Below are 23,634 nucleotides of genomic sequence, written 5' to 3' on the forward strand. Positions count from 1 at the left end.
AGGGGAAATAGCCAAGGAGGTTTTGCACAAAATAACACCTGGACCTCTTTGGTGGGTACGTAACAATTGCAAATAAAGGTACGAAAGCCTTCTAGCATGGAATTCTCCTTTAAGAGGGTTCAAAGAGTTGAGCGGTCAGAGCAAAGCGGTGGAACGCAGCACAGTACGGGGCTTTGTTTGCATCCGGTGCGACGCCGACCGCAGGGTCATCCTTTCAATTATGTACGGCTCCTTGGCCCAGATTCACAGCCGCAAATAGACGTGGAGAAGGTCTTTAAATAAAGGCCCTCCCTCAGAGCCGCCATCCAGAGCAGGTGGAGGTTGTGATTCAATAATAGTGTGGTTGCCTATATAGGCAAGGCAAGCAGACGATTGTTATTGCACTGCAGCGTTGAAAAGAGGTTATTATTTAAATTGTGCATTAACTCTCTATTCTTCCCCTCCCGATTGGCCAGCGATTCGGAACTCTTCCCAAGGCATTTGTGCAGACTGCGCTTTGCCCTCGTCAAACCCAACTCCACTGTTCTATATCAGTGGTTTTCAACCATTCTAATATCAAGGCCCATTATTCTTTCAGCATTTGAGCTATACGGACCACCATTTGATTTAGCCTCTCAGACCCAAAACGTAGAATACTTTGTTGTCGTTGGATGAGATTTTGTCCGCATATAGGAGAGACAACAAGCAAACGTTGATCGCGAGACATGGCCAAAGCATTTCCGTTGAGAACCCCTGTTCTAATTGAACAATATTCCGATAGAGAAAGATATATTAACCCATTCTGAACGGGCACCCATTTTGTTGTCAGCATCATGTTATGCTTTAGCTATTTAAAAATAGCAGATCTACAAGCTCATATTGCGCCACCGAGTGGCGCGATACGAGCTTGTAGGTCTGCTATTTTTGAAAAATCGAAGAGTGACTGACATTTTTAGAATCTGATCTCAGGTCAGAATGGGTTCATCAGACCAGTGTGTGTCCGGCGGAAACCTCGTATGAATCTGATCTCGGGTCAGAATGGGTTAAGCAACCGTGCACTCGCAATTCCACAGGATTGCAATCTTTATAGTTTACACTGTTGTCCAGTCACCTATACTCATGCATCACAGTCACAGACAAAAGCAGGTACATGTGAGGATAACACACGCGCACACACGCGCACACACACTCTACACCGTCCTGAGATTCGAACCAAAGCCTCTCACGTGGGGAAGCAAACACCTACCGTCCGCTATACGCCAAGAGGGAGTGTCCCTTTCGCCAGGGTAGCTTTATGGGCTTCAGGCGGAGCTACTCTGCTACTCTGGAGCCCTTATAATGGAACAGTCCAATAATCCTTATAATGGAACAGTCCAATAATCCTTATAATGGAACAGTCCAATAATCCTTATAATGGAACAGTCCAATAATCCTTATAATGGAACAGTCCAATAATCCTTATAATGGAACAGTCCACTAATCTACGGGTTGAGATCTATAGAAACACTAATGGACTGTATAAAATCATTAAAATGTCCACGGGTGGCTTATTATTTCTGATTTTTTTCATTTTCACCGGATATGCTTCTTCTTAGACAAAGTGTACATTACTCAGTAAATCTGATGCCAAGGAAAAGTGCCAGAGTGAAAGCTAATATGTCATGTCGGTCTATTCTAAGACAAGCACTGCATCATCTCAACAGCAAAGTCAGCAAAGAAAAGTGTTGCAGCAGCCATTTATTTTATTTTATTATTTTATTGTCAATTCCTGTTTTTCATTCCCGGTTCATGGTTGATGGCCACAGATGGCAGTGGTGGAAAAAGTACTCGCATGTTTTACTTAAGTAAAAGTATTATTACTGCAATATAGAAATACAATATAAAAATGTACTTGAGAAAAAGCACAAAGGTTTTGCCATCAAAATGTACTTAAAGTACCAAAAGTACCAAATGTCCCATATTTCACAATATTTCAGATGTATAAAAAAAGGTTTCGAAAATATAGGCTATTTTCAAATGGACGATATGTACGGGCCGAAGAGGTTAATGTATGTTTTGTAACAATAATCAAAATATACAAAGTAACTAAAGTTTTCAAACAATGACAGTGGAGTTAAAGTACAATATTTTCCTCTGAGATGCAGTGGGAGTGGAAGTAAAAGTAGGCTACTTACTGCAAATTGGAAATACTCCCGTGAAGTAAGAATACCTCAAAATTTTACTTTAAGTACAGCATTATTGAGTAAATGTACTCATTGTTGTAGTGGTGTAAAGTTTACACCACTGACAAATTGTTGGGTGTGGTCAAAAGCTGCGAGATGTGATGACTGATGTGATGAAGATGTGATGACTGGAGGTTTGCAGAGGAGGTGAGTTTTCAGACGGTCTGTCTGGTAGTTGAACTCCACAACCTTGTTTTTTTTTAATCTCCTCGCCAGACTTCATCCTACGACACATGCCGCACCTCCCACCTTTGCCAGACAATTTACACACTAACACTTCTCCTCTAATTTAACACATTTTGCGCGGGAACCCCTTTTGGTGTTTTAAACATTATGTTGTAATTTTAGCTATTGAAAAATAGCAGATCTACAAGCTCATAGCGCGCCACCGAGTGGCGCGCTATGAACTTGTAGGTCTGCCATTTTTGAAAAAAATCGTGAAAATATTTATTTCAGAAAACTGGAGGATTTAGAAGATTTATTTATTTATTTTGACGTCATGCCTGAATGGGTTAAGATTGCCTTCTACACACCGTTATTAGCACGTTTCCATTTCGACGCCGTCGTCAATTTCAAGATTCCGCTTCCCCAAACAGTCTTGGGGCGTTTGTTTATTTTTAGTCCCGACACCAATTTTCGCAGCATATACAGTGAGATGAGCTCTGCGAGTGTTTCCACTCTGTCCCACAGTATCCTCTCTGACGGCTGATAGGGCTCTAACTGAAATGTCTCTGTCCCACAGTATCCTCTCTGACGGCTGATAGGGCTCTAACTGGGTCTCTGTCCCACAGTATCCTCTCTGACGGCTGATAGGGCTCTAACTGAAATGTCTCTGTCCCCATGTCTCTGTCCCCATGTCTCTGTCCTCACTCTGTCCCACAGTATCCTCTCTGACGGCTGATAGGGCTCTAACTGGGTCTCTGTCCCACAGTATCCTCTCTGACGGCTGATAGGGCTCTAACTGAAATGTCTCTGTCCCCATGTCTCTGTCCCCATGTCTCTGTCCTCACTCTGTCCCACAGTATCCTCTCTGACGGCTGATAGGGCTCTAACTGAAATGCCAAATGCCTTTCAGCCTTTTCTCATGTTGACAATAAAATCGATAATAAAAGTGAACACCTCTTATCTTCCCCCGCATCGCTACTTCGACCTCATGCCATCTGGACAAAGACACAGAACCTTGAAGTGGGAAAAAAGGTCAGTTTTAGCTTAGTCTCCTCAGCCATCGCGGCATTAAACAAACTGCCTTAGTCTCCTCAGCCATCGCAGCATTAAACAAACTGCCTTAGTCTCCTCAGCCATCGCGGCATTAAACAAACTGCCTTAGTCTCCTCAGCCATCGCAGCATTAAACAAACTGCCTTAGTCTCCTCAGCCATCGTGGCATTAAACAAACTGCCTTAGTCTCCTCAGCCATCGCAGCATTAAACAAACTGCCTTAGTCTCCTCAGCCATCGCAGCATTAAACAAACTGCCTTAGTCTCCTCAGCCATCGTGGCATTAAACAAACTGCCTTAGTCTCCTCAGCCATCGCAGCATTAAACAAACTGCCTTAGTCTCCTCAGCCATCGTGGCATTAAACAAACTGCCTTAGTCTCCTCAGCCATCGCGGCATTAAACAAACTGCCTTAGTCTCCTCAGCCATCGTGGCATTAAACAAACTGCCTTAGTCTCCTCAGCCATCGCAGCATTAAACAAACTGCCTTAGTCTCCTCAGTCTTAGTCTCCTCAGCCATCGCAGCATTAAACAAACTGCCTTAGTCTCCTCAGCCATCGTGGCATTAAACAAACTGCCTTAGTCTCCTCAGCCATCGCAGCATTAAACAAACTGCCTTAGTCTCCTCAGCCATCGCGGCATTAAACAAACTGCCTTAGTCTCCTCAGCCATCGCAGCATTAAACAAACTGCCTTAGTCTCCTCAGTCTTAGTCTCCTCAGCCATCGCGGCATTAAACAAACTGCCTTAGTCTCCTCAGCCATCGTGGCATTAAACAAACTGCCTTAGTCTCCTCAGCCATCGCAGCATTAAACAAACTGCCTTAGTCTCCTCAGCCATCGCAGCATTAAACAAACTGCCTTAGTCTCCTCAGCCATCGCGGCATTAAACAAACTGCCTTAGTCTCCTCAGCCATCGCAGCATTAAACAAACTGCCTTAGTCTCCTCAGCCATCGCAGCATTAAACAAACTGCCTTAGTCTCCTCAGCCATCGCAGCATTAAACAAACTGTCTTAGTCTCCTCAGCCATCGCAGCATTAAACAAACTGCCTTAGTCTCCTCAGCCATCGCGGCATTAAACAAACTGCCTTAGTCTCCTCAGCCATCGTGGCATTAAACAAACTGCCTTAGTCTCCTCAGCCATCGTGGCATTAAACAAACTGCCTTAGTCTCCTCAGCCATCGTGGCATTAAACAAACTGCCTTAGTCTCCTCAGCCATCGTGGCATTAAACAAACTGCCTTAGTCTCCTCAGCCATCGCGGCATTAAACAAACTGCCTTAGTCTCCTCAGCCATCGCAGCATTAAACAAACTGCCTTAGTCTCCTCAGCCATCGCAGCATTAAACAAACTGCCTTAGTCTCCTCAGCCATCGTGGCATTAAACAAACTGCCTTAGTCTCCTCAGCCATCGCAGCATTAAACAGGTCAGTTTTAGCTTAGTCTCCTCAGCCATCGCAGCATTAAACAGGTCAGTTTTAGCTTAGTCTCCTCAGCCATCGTGGCATTAAACAAACTGCCTTAGTCTCCTCAGCCATCGCAGCATTAAACAGGTCAGTTTTAGCTTAGTCTCCTCAGCCATCGCAGCATTAAACAGGTCAGTTTTAGCTTAGTCTCCTCAGCCATCGAGGCATTGAACAAACTGCCTCGCCGATTAGGGTTGTGCAGTTTTACGGTTTAATGCGGTTTAATGCGGTTTCATGAAATCTTGACGGTCACGTTGGCCAAACCGGCCAAACCGTGTCACGTGACATGTGACATGTGACATGTGCGTTGGGTGCTCGTGATTATTGTTACGGAAGCAGTAGAGAATGGCAACGTCAAATAATGTTAGTTTCCATCCAAGTTATCCGTCCGCGTGTGTATGTGTGTGTGTGTGTGTGTGTGTGTGTGTGTGTGTGTGTGTGTGTGTGTGTGTGTGCGCGGCTCTGGTGTGCAGTGCTGCAAAACGAATCGAAAAAAGATCAAGATCTAGATTCAGACACCTATACTGTATCTCATTTTGTGAAGAATCACGAAGAATGAATCATGAAGAATCATGAAGAATGAATCATGAAGAATCATGAAGAATCATGAAGAATCAGAATCATGAAGGATCATGAAGAATCAGAATCATGAAGGATCATGAAGAATCATGAAGAATCATGAAGAATCATGAAGAATCATGAAGAATCATGAAGAATCATGAAGGATCATGAAGGATCATGAAGAATCATGAAGAATCATGAAGAATCAGAATCATGAAGGATCATGAAGAATCATGAAGAATCATGAAGAATCATGAAGAATCATGAAGAATCATGAAGAATCATGCAGCAGAATCTCAATTCTTGTGGAGGATAATCTAGATTCACATGTGTGTGCGTGTGCGTGTGTGTGTGTGTGTGTGTGTGTGTGTGTGTGTGTGAGAGTGTGCGTGTGCGTGTGTGTGCGTGCGAGCGCGTGTCTGGTGTTTGTGTGCATGAGCGTCGCTTCACGCCAAATCACAAGTTTATACATTACGTTGCAAAAAATCATTTCCGTGTGTGGAAACAGATTGGTTGCAGCTCGGCGCACCGCGGCATCGCCAAGATATTCCTATCAGCCACTGTCAGCCGCAGAGCGTAGCGATGGCGCTGACATAACAGCTCTGCTCCCAAGCTGGAGTTAATGTTATACCCGCCCTCTTCGTGCCCTACTTATGCGTATGCCAGTCCGGATGCCCATACAGATGGCCTTGCAGCAGCCCACTGCCCCCCCCCCCCCCCCCCCCCCCCATACAGATGGCCTTGCAGCAGCCCACTGCCTCCCCCCCCCATACAGATGGCCTTGCAGCAGCCCACTGCCCCCAGTGAGAGCTCCATGTCCCGGGAGGACTCTACGATATTGGTGCCCCGAAGCCAAACCTCCGGCCTCCGGGGGCATGCAGGACAGGCTGCCAGGCTGCTGCATGCGACGCTCCACCCACCCAACCAACCAACCGAGTGAGTGAGTGAGTGAGTGAGTGGGTGAGAGAACACCCACACAGAGAACAGAGTCTGCTCCTCATGCTTTGAAAGATAGTGATACCACGTTTTGAAGAAGGCTCGCGCCTTCAAACGAAACCCAGAAAACACGGCGGAATGTTGTCTGTGCGAGGCGGTGTCTGTCTGTCTGTCTGTTTGTCTGCGTGGGGAGGGAGGGAGGGAGGGAGGGAGGGAGGGGTGGGGTCGGACTGGAAAACAAATGAGTTCATTGTGCCTTGAGAAAACACATGTACGGCGCGCTGCGCACACTTGTCTTGTTGCACCCACACAGTCAGGCCAACAAACACAGTGTTGAGTTACCATCAAGACATTCCAGCTCCCCACCCATTCCTCTCTCTCTCTCTCTCTGTCTGTCTGTCTCTGTGTCTCTCTCTCTCTGACAGAGGTTGAGAAGCATGCTGCTCAGGGCTCAACAGAGACACGCTCCGCAAATCCTTTTATTTCAAAGTCCTCTGTGGCATCTGAACAACAAGGCCGTGCACGGAGAAAGAAATACTGGCACCTGTTACGCACACGCACACGCACACACACGCACACGCACACACACACACAAACCACCTCCATCAATCTCAATGCGAACCGTGTTAGGAATTCCAGGCTGTGAACACGCCCTCGCTCAGCCTGTGTGTGTGTGTGTGTGTGTGTGTGTGTGTGTGATGCATGTGTTTGCGGTACGTGTGACTGTGCATGCACTCTTGTACATGCATGCGTGTGTCCATGTACAGTATGTGTGTGTGTGTGTGTGTGTGATACATGTGTTTGCGGTATGTGCATGCACTCTTGTACAGTACATGTCTGTGTGTGATGCATGTGTACACTCTTGTACATGTATGCGTGTGTCCGTATGTGTCCGTGTGTGTGTGTGTGTGTGCGTGCATGTGCAGAAGGTGCACATGTGTGTGTTTGAGAAGAGGGGCCGAGCGGGGGTCGTGAAGCCAAGCCGCACCTCCTCTGAGGTCCTCAGACCAACTCTCTCACTTCCTGCACAGACCCAGGAGATCGAAAACAACAACTGGGTGTTCAAGGTCACACTGGCCTGGCATACAGACACACAGCGTGGATTCACCGATGCCTCCTCCTGGCCTGGCATACAGACACACAGCGTGGATTCACTGATGCCTCCTCCTGGCCTGGCATACAGACACACAGCGTGGATTCACCGATGCCTCCTCCTGGCCTGGCCTGGCATACAGACACACAGCGTGGATTCACTGATGCCTCCTCCTGGCCTGGAATACAGACACACAGCGTGGATTCACTGATGCCTCCTCCTGGCCTGGCATTACAGACACACAGCGTGGATTCACCGATGCCTCCTCCTGGCCTGGCATACAGACACACAGCGTGAATTCACCGATGCCTCCTCCTGGCCTGGAATACAGACACACAGCGTGGATTCACTGATGCCTCCTCCTGGCCTGGCATTACAGACACACAGCGTGGATTCACCGATGCCTCCTCCTGGCCTGGCATACAGACACACAGCGTGGATTCACTGATGCCTCCTCCTGGCCTGGAATACAGACACACAGCGTGGATTCACTGATGCCTCCTCCTGGCCTGGAATACAGACACACAGCGTGGATTCACCGATGCCTCCTCCTGGCCTGGCATACAGACACACAGCGTGGATTCACCGATGCCTCCTCCTGGCCTGGCATTACAGACACACAGCGTGGATTCACCGATGCCTCCTCCTGGCCTGGCATACAGACACACAGCGTGGATTCACCGATGCCTCCTCCTGGCCTGGCATACAGACACACAGCGTGGATTCACTGATGCCGCCTCCTGGCCTGGCATACAGACACACAGCGTGGACTCACTGATGCCTCCTCCTCCCCTGGCCTGGCATACAGACACACAGCGTGGATTCACCGATGCCTCCTCCTGGCCTGGCATACAGACACACAGCGTGGATTCACTGATGCCTCCTCCTGGCCTGGCATACAGACACACAGCGTGGATTCACTGATGCCTCCTCCTCCTCCTCATCCCCGTGAATCAGTCTGGACCTCGGCCCAAAGTGGGCCTATAAGTGGTTGCCTTGACAGACAGACTCATCTGGCCAATCAGCGTAACAAAAAGGCTGACGTCACTGATTGGTGGATGTCCCCGTCACGTTTTGTTGCTCCCAATCCGATTCCGATCATTTGATGTTGTGTATGTTACGTCACCATACACACATGGACCAATCAAGAGGCTTGCTTTTCACTGTTGTACGGACAGCATGTTGAAACGCAGGACACTGATTGGCCACAGTCATTTTCTGATTTCTCCCAGCTTCCTAGCTGCTTTGGGCCGACATCCAGACTCATAGGAAGGAGGAGGAGGCGTCAGTGGATCCACGCTGTGTGTCTGTATGCCAGGCCAGGAGGAGGCGTCAGTGGATCCACGCTGTGTGTCTGTATGCCAGGCCAGGAGGAGGCGTCAGTGGATCCACGCTGTGTGTCTGTATGCCAGGCCAGTGTGACCCGGGGAGGAGGAGGCGTCAGTGGATCCACGCTGTGTGTCCGGCCAAAGACAGGCTAAGGTCACACACCTTCTCTCCCTAAAGACACGCCATCACCTCACCGACAGTAACCGCTTGTGTGGTTTTAGTCATAGTCTTTTGAATAGAATTCCATTTAGTTTTCTTCCATTTAGTTTTCACGCGTCGCAGTGCGTCGCAGTGCGTGTAGATATACTATTTTCAGAGCGCAATTAACACCTGAGCTACACCAAACATAAAATGACTTGTCTTTTAGTTCTACTGGATCTCTTCTCTCTAACATTTTAGTCTAGTTTTTATTTGTTGACGAAGTTGTCAATATATTTAGTCATAGTTTTAGTACATTATAGCTTAGTTTTTATTTTGTTTTCATCAGTGAAAAAAGTTAGTCGACGGACATTTGTCATAGTCAACGAAATCAACAATGCACCAACACCAATATTTACATTTAGATTGAGTCAAGGTCAGCATGAAATGATTGCCTTGAAGAAAAGCAGAATTTAGCAGAATTGGGGAGAAAATACATAAATGAATGAAATACATTTTAACCCTCCCAGAAAATAGCTGATCTACAGGCTCACAATCCATCATGCAGTGTGAGCTGCTTGGTAGATAAAAAATTTGCCACGCAAGACATGCAATATAAATTAAGCTTGAGTCAGTGCCGTTATCCCTCAGAGAAGCGGATGAGATGAGAAGGATGAGAAGCAGATGAGAAGGATGCAATGAGACTGCATGGTGCAGAGTGGGAGTGGAGCATCTATCCGCTACGTTGAGATAATTGCAGCTGAGCACAGACTGCGTCTTTTAGTGGTTACGCAGCAAATGTCTCCGCTAGGAGAGACCTAAATCTGTCATAGAAATTAAAAAAACTGAATTATTCATAATATTCAAATGTATGTCCTTCCTCAAACGACACATATATAATTGCCACTTAGGACGAATTATCATCTCAAAGTGGATCATCCCTTGCGGATGAGAGGAGATGAGAGGTAGGAAGCAAAAACAGAGGTTAGAGAGGCGTTTTTTAATGATGATAATCTTGTTGTTATTCTTCATGTCATGCATGTCTATGAATTGATTGCACAGGGCCTAAATGGAAACAAAGACCGCAAGGACTTCTTTTTTGGTGCTCTCTCTTTTGGACTGTTTGACTGCACTCTGTTGCTGTATATAATATATACACATTCTGTCTAATAAACAATTCAATCAATCAATTCAAACCTGAAGGATTCCTCACTGCCTCTGATGATGTAGTGGAGTTAGAAGTAAAAGTATTGGAAATTGGAGTACAAAATACCTCTCAATTATCACTGTACTGTAACACTTCCACATAACCAAGAGAGATGGCAACTGATGCTAATCTAATAACACAGCATGACTGATTCTAATTTCATCACGGCCGTCACAGGCCCTGTTCTGATGGCTCCATCTCCCCCGATATGATCCCCCTGGACATAAATAAGACAATGCCATGTGTCACAGGCCCTGTTCTGATGGCTCCATCTCCCCCGATATGATCCCCCTGGACATAAGACACAGGCCCTGTTCTGATGGCTCCATCTCCCCCGATATGATCCCCCTGGACATAAGACACAGGCCCTGTTCTGATGGCTCCATCTCCCCCGATATGATCCCCCTGGACATGAGACAATGCCATGTGTCACAGGCCCTGTTCTGATGGCTCCATCTCCCCCGATATGATCCCCCTGGACATGAGACAATGCCATGTGTCACAGGCCCTGTTCTGATGGCTCCATCTCCCCCGATATGATCCCCCTGGACATGAGACAATGCCATGTGTCACAGGCCCTGTTCTGATGGCTCCATCTCCCCCGATATGATCCCCCTGGACATAAGACAATGCCATGTGTCAGTGTCCATGGAACTAATTAGTATTGGGAAGGACCGCATTCATTCATTGGCTTGATCTGTTTGCATCTCATCATGAGTTACGATATGATCATGCGACATGTCGGACGCATGCACACGCACATGCACACGCACACACACACACACACACACACACACACACACACACACACACACACACACACAGCAGAGCAACAGAATGCTGCACCATTCATCCATAGATTACTGTCTTATGCTTGTTATTACAGATTAGATGCAGATGAAATAACAAAACTACAGAGGTTTCAAATGAAAAGGATGGAAGATTAGCAGCACCGCCACACAGCCCCCTTTCTGTCACATCGTGGCTTTATCCTTTCACAACGTCAGTTTACCGTATTGAATGAGGAGGATGGGAAATATTTTTTTTACACAGGAAATTTAAATGGACAAGAACATCAATATATCTGTCCAGTCAGTGTCCATATCTCACACACACACACACACACACACACACACACACACACACGCACGCCATGTGGAGCCAGATAAGCAGGCCAGAGCCAGAGTGTTGCCATGGAGTCCAGGCTCATGGTGGGAGGTAATTAGATGCCTGTTGAGTCCCCACTGTGATAACCCCCCCTCCCATGTCTCTCTTTTATTAGATCATAATCCCCTGCACCCCCCCCCCCCCCCCCCGTCTCTTGAGAGGAAATGTAGTGAATGTACGGTCGTGAACCCTTCCTGCTAATGCCATGGACTAGTGGTTTTCAAGTCTTTGAGGGTGTTCCAGGTGGTCCCCAGCACTGCAGCTAAATGATGGAGAGTATGGTGCGTTCACACCATAGACTGTAAAAAATATGGACAAAGCGTTCCCCGGGTCTAACATGAACGTAAAATGAAGCCTGGCAGTCCTTGAATTGTAAGTCGCCATCTTTCTAGATCCGTTTGGGCCCAGCTGGCCCATTGGCTGGCCCAGACAACGAGGCGGGACTTCCCCCCTTCTTCTTAGTTGTCTCCACCAGGCCGAAGGCATGTGGGGAGAGTATGTTTTGCACTCCGTCCGTCCGTGTGTCCGTGTGTCCGTCCGTCCGTCCGTCCGTCCGTCCGTCCGTCCGTCCGTCCGTCCGTCCGTCCGTGAGCAGCTAATCTCGGCCACCGTTAACCCGATCGATGCCAAATTTTGCACACACACTCCCTGGATGCCAACAATGAACCTCTGCCCCAAACTTTCCACAACGGCCTGTTATAGCGCCACCAGGAGGCCGCTTTGTGCAAAACAAGTTTTTGCACAGTACACCTACAGATTTTGTCCAAACATCATGCAAATTGGTACACAGTCTCTCTAGAGCCATTCAACCAAACCGGTCTTTCAGATTTCTCACACTCCATCCTGATTGGTTAAGATTGGCTTCCAAAATTCACAGGAGTGCTCAGTTTCAAACAAAATGCTGCAAATCATGAGCACATCGCGTGATTTCCGTGAAATTGTGCACCCACATTCCCACTAGGCCGAGGACGAAATGCCACATGAACAATTTCAACTCAGACTCAAGGTGGCGCTATAACTGGCCGAAAAGTGTTTTTACCTCTAACTGCACGGATCTGTGGATAACTTTGTATGCCAACTCCCTAGAGGCCAAGGAAAAACCTTTGCCTGGAATGTTTCACATCTGCTCTTTATAGCGCCACCAGGAGGCCGACATATGTAAAACACATTTTCTATTATTACTCCTTCAGATTTTATCCAAATTTCACGCAAATCGGTATACACTATCTCCATAGTCTTGTGATCAACACGGAGCGCCACCATTTCCCATCTTCCATCCTGATTGGCTAAGATTGGCTTCCAAAGCTCACACGATTCGTCCATTTCGAAAAAAGGCCACAAATCACAAACACAGTGTGCAATTTCCGTTAAATTATACACGCACATTTTCACTAGGCCGAGGACGACATGCCACAATTTTTTCCTCAAAATCAGCCTGACGGTGGCACTATAACAGGCCAATTCCTGTTTTTAGCTATAACTGCATCGATCTGTATACAACTTATGTATGCACACATGGAAAAACATTGTACCTGCATCCCTCCAACACGAACCTCCGGCCCAAATCTTCCTCAACAGCCTGTTATAGCGCCACCATGAGGCCACAACCTGACCTGCCCTGGTGGAGACCTGTGCCGATTGGCACTTTGTCTAGTTGGTTTTTATTTTGACTCGAGTGAGTGGGGAATCCCGATCATAGACTGTAACAGTAGCAACGCCCCTCAGAACATGCGCGACTTTATGGTAAAATAAAATTATAAATGGGACCATAATTTTCCAAAAAGAATATTATGACATTAGAAATGAGACTTCAAACTAGTGACTGGAAGCAGAAAGTAGTCATGACTCATGACCATGTTTATTAAGGTAATACAGTCTAGGTGAAGTTGGGCCCAAATACATGGACTTCTATGGGGCTATATGGGTTTTTTTGGGCCTGCCCCCCTGGTTAAATATCTGTCTGACTGCCCCTCCCCCCTGGTTAGATATCTGTCTGACTGCCCCCCTGGTTAAATATCTGTCTGACTGCCCCCCTGGTTAAATATCTGTCTGACTGCCCCCCTGGTTAAATATCTGTCTGACTGCCACCCTGGTTAAATATCTGTCTGACTGCCCCCCTGGTTAAATATCTGTCTGACTGCCCCCCTGGTTAAATATCTGTCTGACTGCCCCCCTGGTTAAATATCTGTCTGACTGCCCCCCTGGTTAAATATCTGTCTGACTGCCCCCCTGGTTAAATATCTGTCTGACTGCCCCCCTGGTTAAATATCTGTCTGACTGCCCCCCCCTGGTTCACACACAAACATACAGTCTGTCTATACCATTCATTGTCAATGTGAGCCTGCAGCGACATGAAGATGCAGCCGACCAAAGATACAAAGATACAAAGCTACAAATAGGATCGAAGTGGCTTCAATTTCAGATACAAAAGATACAAATATGCTGTGAATCTTTGCATCTGCCCGTGGGAACGCAGCATTAGACTTAGTAACCAAATGGACGCTTATTAGATCTTTAACATACAGGTACATTTGGTTTACTTTTACCCTCTCGTCACTCTCATTTTGATCAACGTTAGACTGTTATCTCTACTAACGTTACCACATCAACTAATGGGCCTTGGTATCAAAAGATGTTAAAAACCACTGCTATAGCCCAGTCATGCTGCATCGCATTCGCAACCATCAACCAACCAGTCCTATCAGGTACATCATGTGCACCCCAATACATTCAGTTGCCTGTCAGGTGTCACTATTTTGTGCTACGGTTGTGCAAAAGCCTTCAAAAACACTTTCAAGAATAGCAGATACACAAGGTCACATCGTGTTTTACATCTGACACGTTTGAAAATGTTTGAAATAGGGCATTAGACGGTCGAATCTGCAAGGTTCGACCGGCGCTGTATGTGCTCAGAGAAAACAGGAACAAACTCCACAAGCCAATTGCGTGGGTGAAAAGTCCCCGGGCCTCCTGGTGAAAGGAACAAGACGCACTGTGACTGATGTATTCTGTTCCAGTGTCCAAAGCGCCTGCTCTGTGCACGCTAGACATGAACCTATGGTCGCAGTTCTTCCAGTGCTCGAGGTAAACACTGGAATTCCTCCGCTCAGTGTCAAATCAAACAGGCTGTGATGTCTTTTAGTAGGGCCACCTTTACACGGCAAGGAAACGGCAACGTGTCGCTGCGTTCTCGCTTTGCATTCTGCGTTTAGACGGAGGGCGGCGCAACACTGATCAGAAAGCGCTGTAGTGTGCATGCCAGCCTTGCCAGGTGGCTATAGGTGGCGGTGTGGCACGCTGCCAGATAGACCAGACACTACTGGCACTATAGAGCCCAGGGCCCGGCCCGACAAAGCAGTTTGGGACGTTTATATACTTGTCCAACGAGCCTATAGGGCTGGGATTGGACTAACGTGCCGGTATATAAATGTTGGCTGTTTGTTTACATTCACCAATGCAGCGGCTCAACACCACCACACAGACACATGGCTGTTTGTTTACATTCACCAATGCAGCGGCTCAACACCACCACACAGACACATGGCTGTTTGTTTACATTCACCAATGCAGCGGCTCAACACCGCCACACAGACACATGGCTGTTTGTTTACATTCACCAATGCAGCGGCTCAACACCACCGCACAGACACATGGCTGTTTGTTTACATTCACCAATGCAGTGGCTCAACACCACCACACAGACACATGGCTGTTTGTTTACATTCACCAATGCAGCGGCTCAACACCACCACACAGACACATGGCTGTTTGTTTACATTCACCAATGCAGTGGCTCAACACCACCACACAGACACATGGCTGTTTGTTTACCTTCACCAATGCAGCGGCTCAACACCGCCACACAGACACATGGCTGTTTGTTTACATTCACCAATGCAGCGGCTCAACACCACCACACAGACACATGGCTGTTTGTTTACATTCACCAATGCAGCGGCTCAACACCGCCACACAGACACATGGCTGTTTGTTTACGTCCACCAATGCAGTGGCTCAACACCGCCACACAGACACATGGCTGTTTGTTTACATTCACCAATGCAGCGGCTCAACACCACCACACAGACACATGGCTGTTTGTTTACATTCACCAATGCAGTGGCTCAACACCGCCACACAGACACATGGCTGTTTGTTTACGTCCACCAATGCAGTGGCTCAACACCGCCACACAGACACATGGCTGTTTGTTTACATTCACCAATGCAGCGGCTCAACACCGCCACACAGACACATGGCTGTTTGTTTACATTCACCAATGCAGCGGCTCAACACCGCCACACAGACACATGGCTGTTTGTTTACCTTCACCAATGCAGCGGCTCAACACCACCACACAGACACATGGCTGTTTGTTTACATTCACCAATGCAGCGGCTCAACACCACCACACAGACACATGGCTGTTTGTTTACATTCACCAATGCAGCGGCTCAACACCACCACACAGACACATGGCTGTTTGTTTACATTCACCAATGCAGCGGCTCAACACCACCGCACAGACACATGGCTGTTTGTTTACATTCACCAATGCAGCGGCTCGCTACATTTGTATTCGTAGGATGAGCGAGGCGACGAGGGAACACTTGTTCATCCTAGGAACTCAAATATGGCCTAGGGGAGTGGTTCAGGTTAATGTCAAGGACCCCCACATTGACACTAATTTAGCCCGCGGACCCTCATTTGAAAAGACATGCCAAGGACACCCATGAGAGAAGATATTTATGGCTCTAGCAGTTTTTTTTGTCTACGGACCACCCATTTAATGCTGTGGACCCCCTGGAACTCCCTCAAGGACCCCTGAGGGTCCCCCCCCCCGGACCCCACTTTGGGAACCACTGGCCTCGGGCTCTGCAGCAGCAATGTAATAAACATTTAGCCACGTGAGCCATGATGATGTCACACATTTACAGTAAAGCGGATTCATCGTTTTGCCCGTTTGCATGGAGACGACGCCATGGCGGAGCGTTTCCAAAGATCTCCACTCTGGAAGGCGTTTTCAACGCCGTCGCCGTCTAAGCAGAATAAGTCACTTCTGATATTATATTTGGGCCGTTTTCTCCAGAGACCGTTGTCCGCCGTGGCCTTAGAGTGACCTCATGTTTGGGCCGCGTTATGATTGGTCAGTGGAGTAGAGCACTGTGTGATCTATGAGTCCTCTGGTTTCTCGTCACACACACGCGTGTGCACGCACGCACGCACACACACACACACCTCCCCCATTACACGCACCCTATAAACCTTCTGGTGGTGATAAAGCTGTCGTTGCTACCAGACTTAACAGCCGCTGTGTTTACCTCCATATGCCCCGCCCCAGACAAGCCCTGAGCCCGCGCACACACGCACACGCACACACACACACACACACACACACACACACACACACACACACACAGACTGCGGGACCCAGCCCCCTCTCCGCTCTCCGTCTCATGGCTAACTAGATGCCCTCATTAACAGTGCACCTGTTATTCTCCACAGACTCGGCCTGGATTAGGGGAACATGCAGAGCGTACTACATCTGTCTGTATCATATATATATATATACGACTTACTGTTGACATGGCTGCCGCTGACTCAACAACGTGCTGTCAGACCCACACTGTCACTTCCCCTTTGGCGCTGTTTTTATAGCCGTGGGCAGGCAGGGACGCACGCGGCTGGCTATTTGGTAGCCCCCATGTTCATGATGTGTTTGTGCTGAGTCCTGTGCTTCTTTTTGAGGGGCTTTTTCACGTCAAGGACCCCCAAATTGACACTAATTAGCCCGCGGAGCAGTGATTCTCAACGCGTTTAATTTCAAGGACCCCCAGTTTAACCTGCATTAGGCTACGGACCACCATTTAATGGCATTTCTATCACTGGGACCCCCAATGTATATTGTGAAATTAATGTTAATTTAACTCTGAGAGTGTACAAAATGGAACCAAATTTGTACACTCTCAGAGTTAAACAGACCCTTAAGGGTCCATTTGGTTCCAAACTATCATTTAGCATTTAGCTGCTGGGGACCCCCTGGAACTCCCTCAAGTATACCCCTGGGTGTCCCCGGACAGTGGGCGCCCCATAGCTCACTTCACAAAAGTGTGATTTCATTTTTTTTGTCCACCACCTGGACACATAATTCCTCACGGCCGGTCAAGGTGAGTGAGAGTGGATTAATACATACACACTTCACAGACAGGGCGACATCGTGGAGAGAGACCAAGAAAGACAGAGAGAGAGAGAGAGAGAGAGAGAGAGAGAGAGAGAGAGAGAGAGAGAGAGACGTGTGCTTTGGAAAGAGGATTGAAGCTCCTGAGCGTTGAGAGGAGGGGGAGAAATGTGAAGCCCCTGTTGTCCTGCATGGCTGGGGGGCAGGGTGGGTGTGGGAATGTTGGGAAACAGTGGTGCCGGTCTGTGGTGGTAACACTAACACATCACCAGCAACAACCACCACCAGCAGCAGCAGCGTGTAGAATATCTCCCCACCTAACTGGTTTCTCAAAGACAATAAGAGACCGGCTTACTTACGTCCATGCACCTTGCAGTATGTATGCCATAGATAAATTAGCCACAGTAGTCATTGTGCGTTGGTTGGCTTTGAAAAGCCTCTGCAACATCTCTCTATACTAGAGACGTTAAACTGCTTCCCAATCCTACTGTACATGGTATAGCATGACGATTACAACAGGACCACAATACAAAAAGGTCCATATACCGGTAGATAGAATACTTTTTTCCCATTCTGACCGGGCACCCATTTTGGTGTCGGCATCATGTTATGCTTTAGCTATTGAAAAATAGCAGATCTACAAGCTCATATCGCGCCACCGAGTGGCGCGATACGAGCTTGTAGGTCTGCTATTTTTGAAAAATCGAAGAACGACTGACATTTTTTTAGAATCTGATCTCAGGTCAGAATTATGGGTTAATCAGACCAATGTGTGTCCAGTGGAAACCTCGTATGAATCTGATCTCAGGTCAGAATGGGTTAACAATCATTGTAAAATCGTACCTCTGTCAATAAAATATTCAATAGTGGAATAAGATACAACCACCACAACCACACCCATTCAGCATTTCCTACAAACAATTGACAAGTGATATCAGTGGTGTACATTTCTCTCTCTCCCTCTCTGGGAGAGAGGGAAGGGGGTAGTGTTACTGTTAAAGGAAATCCGCGTGCTCTAGCACATTTAATGATTACACAAACAGAGATAAGCACAACACGACGTAGACGCTATGTGAACCAAAACAAGGGCCATTGTAACGCGATACACAATCAACATACTGTGTTATGCCAGTACTTCCACTTTCTGATATTAGCGGTGAAAACAAAGCTAGATATACACACAGACGCACACTCACCAGTGGCGTGCACAGATAGACACTAGGGGGTGCTAGAGCACCCTCTGCCCTTTTGGCAATGTGCTCTTAAAAAAAGAGAAAAAAAATAAATTTCTTTCTTAATTTGTAGTGTGTGGACCATGCGGTGACATTGATCAAATCTTGATAAAAGAACGCTTCTACTGTATTATTTAGGCCCCCCCACAATCTAAAGCTATATGTTTCTATGTCAGTGGTTCTTCGATTAAAGAAAAATAGCAGACCTACAAGCTCGTAGCGCGCTATGAGCTTGTAGATCTGCTATTTTTCAATAGCTAAAGCACCAAAATGGGTTCCCGGCGCCCCAAAATGCGCTGCACAAGGTGTCCTTTTTTCACTTGAGCACCTGCCCCTCTAAATGTCTGTGCACGCCACTGACACTCACACACACAGTCACGACGTTTTCAAACTCGCTTGTCCAATGTCAGTCCGGGGCTGCCAACATTGGACTGTGAGAATCCATGAGATTTTTTAGGGGGTGGAAATAGAATTGCTTTGGGCTTGTTGGTTCGACATGTGAATTAAATTTGGGGTGGTTTGGACATACAGTTCGTGATTTGTGCCATTTTTTTTGTAAAACAGGCCCAATCCCACTAACTTTGGAAGCAGATTACAGCCGAACGATATGGACTATGACAATTGTGCCTGTGGTGTGGGGAGTTATGACCCAAGGAATCCATCCAGGGAAAGTGAATTTTTGATTTTACGACCTATGTGCCAGAGTTATAAGGCGAAATGTAAAGTGGGCTGTTATAGCGCCACCATGAGGCCGACGTATTACATTATTTATTACATTAATTTCAATAATTATTCTGAACCTCCCCTCCTAAAGGTCATTACACACTGGCGAATTAGCGACGCGATATATTCGTGCGAATAATTCGCATTTAAAAAAAAACAATTGAAGTCCATGCAAGCTTCCACATCAGTGGCGAATGTGCGAATGTGCGAAAATGCGACCGTTTTTGCTTTTATTTGTTCGCTCTGGTGTCGTATTTTGCAGAGATTCGCAGGCGAACTGCAACATGCAATATTTCGCATTTTCAGATCGCTTATTCGCATCGCGTCGCTAATTCGCCAGTGTGTAATGACCTTAAGTGTTGTAACTGTAGCTCCGACGGTTTCCGAAGGAAAAATACTAGACGTGAGTTTTCGCATTTTACCATGTAGGTCGATGGGGAATTTTAATTCACTAATAAATTAATTATAAATCAATCATTTGTTAAATAAATAAAAAGAGCTTCGTTAAGACCTCCGTAATATTATGGTCAATGCCTGTGTGAAAAGTCGGAGCGATTGGTGCAGCCAGTGAGGAGCTACGACAGTGTTTCAGATAGATAGACAAACAGACAGATTATCATCATGATGATAATAATATGTTCCTGTGTTCTGGTGAATTTTGGGGGCTTTGACACAAAATCCAGGAGAAATCCAGGCGAAATGACACTGCAGGGGTCCTGCGGGAGATGTTGGCAGCCCTGAATGTCACCTCATGCTGTGCAGACTGAGGGCAGACCCTCCAGCTTTAAGCTCTTAGCCCGCGACCCTCCCTCCTTTTCACCATCCATGACATTGTGGAAGTCTGCAGCCCAGCAGGCAGGCAGCTACTCGTGACCATTGTGACTGACCATCATGATAGATGGTCATCATCATAAATTATATTGTTGCTCCACCACGCAGATGGATCGGAAGGAACGACCAGAAATTTCCATACATTTTACAGATAGGGCTTTAAATACACGCCCTTTTCAGACAGCCAAGCAGCACAGCCGTTGACTCACACACACACACACACACACACACACCCACACACCACCGCATGCAGAGCGCAGACAATTTTATGACGCTTCTTTGCATCGTAGTAAAGTGATGCGGCTGACAGCCTGTCTGTCTGTAAGCGGCACCGTGGTACTACGGAGTGGTGCTGCACTGCTGTTTATCTCGGCTAGGACTGGACCGTCGAGGCGCACTGACTGTTGCCCCGTTTGAACTTTTAACTACAGCAGAGTGCGCTCGGAATAGTAAACAGTCAGTCTGTGCATGCGTGTGCGTGTGCGTGTCTGTGTGTGTGTGTGTACAGTCAATATACACTAGAGTGCATGAATAATTAAACGCACAACAGAATATTATGATCGCAGAGAGAGAGACGCCACGGGGGGGGTTCCTTCCTCTCTCCATCACGCACACACACGCGTGGGGTAAACACATATAGCCTATAGCCATATATACTGTACACTAGTGTATACACACGCGCGGAGATGCTGTGTGGGCGTGAGTGAAAATGTAATAATATAACAGTTGTAGAAAATAGGTGTGTGTGTGTGTGTGTGTGTGTGTGTGTGTGTGTGTGTGTGTGTGTGTGTGTGTGTGTGTGTGTGTGTGTGTGTGTGTGTGTGTGTACAGTATGCTGCTTTAGGCTACTTACCACCAGCTCTACACTGTCAAGTCCATCGCTCTGCAGTCCGCTTGCTGCATCCAATGTCAACGTGAAAATATACTTCTATAAATCCAATCCGAATCCGATCCCGAAAATCAATGAACGAAACTATAGTGGGGGAAATCGCTACTAGATGACGTCAGGCGGATCCAAGTCAAGAAAGACTCGCGGGACAAATTGGGTCTAAAAAAAAAAAAACGAGGAAGAGCGTCTCTCTCTATCTCTCTCTCTCTCTCGGGGCTTTTAGGAATTAAAATGTCGTTTATTTCAGTCAGTCAGTCAGTCAGCGTGCCGTGCAGGTTAAAATGCTTGAATTCACACCGACTTCAAAGTGCGCATCATCGTTGCGAAGTGAATTCCAACGGAGAGGAGACGCAGCGAAGGTGTGGTGATTGTTTCTCTCTCTCTCTCTCTCTCTCTCTCTCTCTCTCTCTCTCTCCACGCACGGGCGCGTGCACGCACACACACACACACACACACACACACACACACGCACACACACACACACGCACACACACACACACACACACGCACACACACACCCCTCCTCTCACAGTAGCAATAGCTCTGCAGCTTCAGGGCAGGCACTTTCTTTGATCGTCATAGCCTATTATGAATTGTGTCATTTTTACCAGATTAATATATTGTTTTACTATTATTACCATTAGCCTATACTTAGTATAGGCTACTATAATAATAATAATATGGGGCTATTGTTACACTATACTGTTATTTGATTGATTGATTGTTTGAAAATGTATAATTCACAGTTTCAAGAAGCTGCTACGAGGATAAAACCATGAAGCATTAAGGCATGTTTACATCAGGGTCCTCCATTTTCAATTCATCAATATTATATCTTAGCATATCGTTTATTTTAGATAATAGATATAGTAGTATTCTATATAGGCTATATCAATAACAACTTTGCCCACGCTTAGCTTCTGTGTGTTTATTGCCTCTTGACATCTAATTTATAGTAGCAGCAACACCATTGTTGCGACGTGGATGCATAAATTAAGCTAATAAAAGTCACAACAGTTTGGTTGTGCTGTACACAAGATGAAAGGTGCATTGAATAATGGTGGCTTTAACCTTAACCTTAACAATTTCATCGATTAAATAAGACACAAAAAATGTCAGTCAACGCAACCCCCTCTCTGTTCTATCGGTGGTTTTCAATTAGTGGTCCGGGGACCACCAGTGTAGTGTAAAAATTAAACCACCAGTGTAGTGTAAAAATTAAACCACCAGTGTAGTGTAAAAATGAAACCACCAGTGTAGTGTAAAAATGAAACCAAATGGACCATTTGGTTTCATTTTACACTCTCAACTGTTAAATTATTGTTAAACATCTGCATTACTTGACTTGCAAGAAGTCTACACAATTAGAGAATGTATAGACTAATTGCTATTTTGATCAACGTTTGCCTGTTATGTCTCCTGACCTATGGTATAGCAATATCAATTACAGCATGGAATTGTGGACAAAATCTTATCCGACGACAACAAAATATTCAAAGTTTTGGATCGGAGAGGCTGTCACCACATGATAGGTGGTCCGTGGCTCAAATTCAGAATAAATAATGTTGGGCCTTGTTTTGAAAAGGGTTGAAAATCACTGTGTTTATATGATTCATCCCACACAGGCTCCAAGCCAGTGACAAACTGTACCCAAACAGTCATGGACAGATAATACTATTTGTAAAACATCAAGCAGTCATGGACAGATTATGCTATTTGTAAAACATCAAACGCCTCTGTTCATTTCCTCGCCTCAGAAAGCACACAGCATGAGTGACATTCTCTATCCGTGACCCCCGCCCCCCCCCCCCCCCCCCATAGGCTCTGAATATGCAAATGAGACTGATATTATTAAAGCCAGCATAACATGACTGTCAATTAAAATCGAGTTAATTAATAACATTTGCCTCAATCTGAAATTGGTTATGGTAATGTGAACTGGTTGTCTTGAATTGAAAATGTGACTGACTTTGCAGGTTTTCATAGTAAACAATTAATTCCTATTCATTGTTGAAAGACACAACCTACAGCTGCTGTTGCGTCTATGACACCTAACTCCCTCTTTGGTACAATAAAGTATTATCCTAGCATATCTTTCATATTATCAACATTTCAACAAGCATGTTGAGTTGGACACAGTTCTGCATGGACCCGGGTCTGTGACATTCACGAAGCATCATTCTCGGACGGTGAGCAGGGCTAGAGACAGCTGCTATAGCCACAGTGAGTGGACAAGTCATATCAAAGAGAGGACATAAGTCAGGACGCATTGAGCAGAGAGAGAGAGAGAGAGATGGATGGAGACATTGAACAACATGAATAGGCAGACGATTTGAAAAGGATGGCGGAGCCGTTTCCTGGAGGAGCAGAGAACTTTTACCTTTGTGAGAATGGAGAGACCTTTGCAGCCATTGGTGTCTGTTGGCAGACAAGAGGCTGGTTGGTATACACGTGTTGTTGTTGCCAGCTAG

At 46.5% G+C, this 23,634-nt stretch overlaps 1 protein-coding gene across 3 annotated transcripts in view; it reads right to left on the reverse strand.

The window, feature by feature from the left end:
• Nucleotides 1–21,246, reverse strand: part of LOC310873619 (ras-GEF domain-containing family member 1C-like) — a gene marked incomplete at its 3' end in the record, with an annotated part of 65,988 nt that extends 44,742 nt beyond the window's left edge. For all 3 annotated transcript variants that reach the window (XM_083786152.1, XM_083786151.1, XM_083786153.1), the window contains exon 1: nucleotides 21,128–21,246. The remainder of the gene's footprint in view (nucleotides 1–21,127) is intronic.
• Between the last annotated feature and the right edge of the window lie 2,388 nt (nucleotides 21,247–23,634).

Source organism: Protomyctophum parallelum (assembly GCF_964188405.1).
Source record: "Protomyctophum parallelum genome assembly, chromosome: 16".
NCBI lineage: Eukaryota > Metazoa > Chordata > Actinopteri > Myctophiformes > Myctophidae > Protomyctophum > Protomyctophum parallelum.